The sequence below is a fragment of the Propithecus coquereli genome, unplaced genomic scaffold (genome assembly GCF_000956105.1).
Source record: "Propithecus coquereli isolate 6110/MARCELLA unplaced genomic scaffold, Pcoq_1.0 Scaffold30, whole genome shotgun sequence".
Lineage (NCBI taxonomy): Eukaryota > Metazoa > Chordata > Mammalia > Primates > Indriidae > Propithecus > Propithecus coquereli.
Window position 1 is genome coordinate 7,984,861 of NW_012148619.1, and position 2,473 is coordinate 7,987,333.

A 2,473-nucleotide genomic window follows, 5' to 3' on the forward strand; every position below is an offset into this window, starting at 1 on the left:
ATAGGTACAACAGAGAGTTAGGATAACAGGAAAAGCACAGAATCTGGCATCAGAAGATCTGAAACACTATCTGGGTCTGACACATTTTAGCTGAATGACCTTCGTGGAAAGTCTGAATTTCCCTAAATCTCAATTTCCCCATCTGTAAAATGGAGATGATGAGAATCATGCTTCACAGGTTTCTTTAGATAATAAAATATAATAATGCATCTGAAATAACATCAAATGTTATAGAACATCAAATATGTCTTATCTTTATAGCTGTTATTTTATAATTAAGTTTTATTGAGCACACTATCATAAGAGGCATGTCTAGTCCTCACTAGTAAATGCTTGGTTTTTCTATTAAACTTTCATGTATTCTTTATAATACAGAAGAGGAAGGTTCATTTCACTAATACCTGTATGATTCTTGGAGCAGTCCTGATCCTTCATGTAGAATGCACTTCCCTAAGTTCTGAATGGATTTTCTCCTGGGCAGGACTGGACAAAAGATAACTGATCTGTACCGGCATTTCAGCTTCTGATCTGACCACAGGCTTGCTTTCTTTTTGTCCTCCTTCCCATCCCACCCGCTTGCCTGACTGCCTTTCCTCCTCCTCCTCCTCTTCCCCCTCCCTCTTCTCTCCTCCCACCCCCCGCCACGCCCCACATTTGCAAACTCTTTATTTTCTTAAATTGCTGGCTGATGCTCTTGGGTTCTTTCAGACTCCTGTCTTCCTCCCTTCCTTGGAAACCTCTTCCAGGGCTGTAGGCTTCGCTGTAATTACAGTTATGGCCATTAGGGAGCAGCAAAATGCAAAGGAGCATCACTGGATCTTGGAAAAAACTCAGTAGGATAGTCCAACTGAAGCAGAAACCTGGTCCACCAGCTTCTCTGGGGAGTCCCTAACTTCCAACCAATGTGACATCCCAGAAGATAATATATGACTGTGGAAAACAAACAGTTATTAAAGTCATAAAAATCGGGTTTTGAATCATTTCCAACTGTATGATCTTAGGAGATACTTAATTTCTCTGGGCCTTGGATTCCGTTATTTGAAAAATACCATCCAAATAAGAATGTAAACCTTCTGCGTGTGTGCAAAACAACACATATAGAGACTGAGTCATAAAAGGTATTTAATAAATGTTATTTTCTTTCTCTAATTTTTTACTAACCCACTTGGATTGACTTTCCAATCTTCACTTCAGGGCAGCCTAACTCAATGTAACTATTAATATCTAGGGCCACATCTGAACACTCAGCTAGCTTACCAACTACCCATCAGCCTGATATATCTCCGCTCCCAAATCCTGACTCTTGTAGACTTGGAGCCTTCTCTACAGTTAACTCCGACTGTATTGCGACCTACCGAATGAAGAGGAGTCAGCTTTATAATAATCTTGATTCAGATATACAGAAAACAGCAAAAAGACCAGAGTGATAGACTGGCTCTAATATAGTCCTTAGTGAACTCCAACTTTTTTTCCTCAGAACGTAGTCTAATGCCTTCCTCTTAAGCAACTTGCTTGTAACCACTAAAATACAGCAATATCTGGGGGATAGCACTTCTCTAAGTCAAAAGATTCTGACTTTTATTTTGCTAGTGGATTGTCTTTCTTTTTGTCTCACTAACCTTGATCAAACAAGAGACATGTTGGAGAGGGCTTCATGGCAAAAGACTGAGGGTAGCTTCTTGCCAATAGCCAGCAAAGAATAGAGGCTCTCAGTCCAACAGTCCTTGTAGAACTGAATCCTCCCAACAACCATGGAAGTGAGCTTGGAAGCAGATTTTCCCCAGCTGAGCCTTCAGATGACACACCTGGCTGACAACTTGATTGCAGCCTTGTGAGAGACCTTAAAGAAGAGAGACCTAGATAAGCTCTGCCCAGATTTCTACTTTGCAGAAATTGTAGATAACAAATGTATTTTCTTTTAAACTGCTAAATTTTGGGGTAGTGTTTTTGCACAGCAATAGATAACTAATATAACAAGTGGAAGAGTTGAGATGAATCAGAGTGTGGGTGGGAGCCACAACATACAGGGCCTTATAGGGCCATAGCAAGGAAATCGAACTTTATTCTAAATACAATGGAAAGCAGTGGGGATTGTTCAGCATAAGAAAGCCGTGCTCTGAATTACATTTTAGAAAGATTCCACTGGCTGCTGTGAGGTGATCGGACTGTATGTGACTGTTTCAGTGGTATTTTGCATGTGCTCTTACCCAAATTAAAATTATTTATTCTGTCTTCTTAGAAATGGAAACATTTGTTCCCTACCGTATCTTCCATCACACTCACAAACAGAACAACTCGTTCTTTTTTTTTATTTTTTTTGAGACAGAGTCTTGCTCTGTCGCCTGGGCTAGAGAGCCATGGCATCAGCCCAGCTCACAGCAACCTCAAACTCCTGGGCTCTTGCGATTTTTCTGCCTTAGCCTCCCCAGTAGCTGGGACTACAGGCATGTGCCACCATGCCTGGCTAATTTTC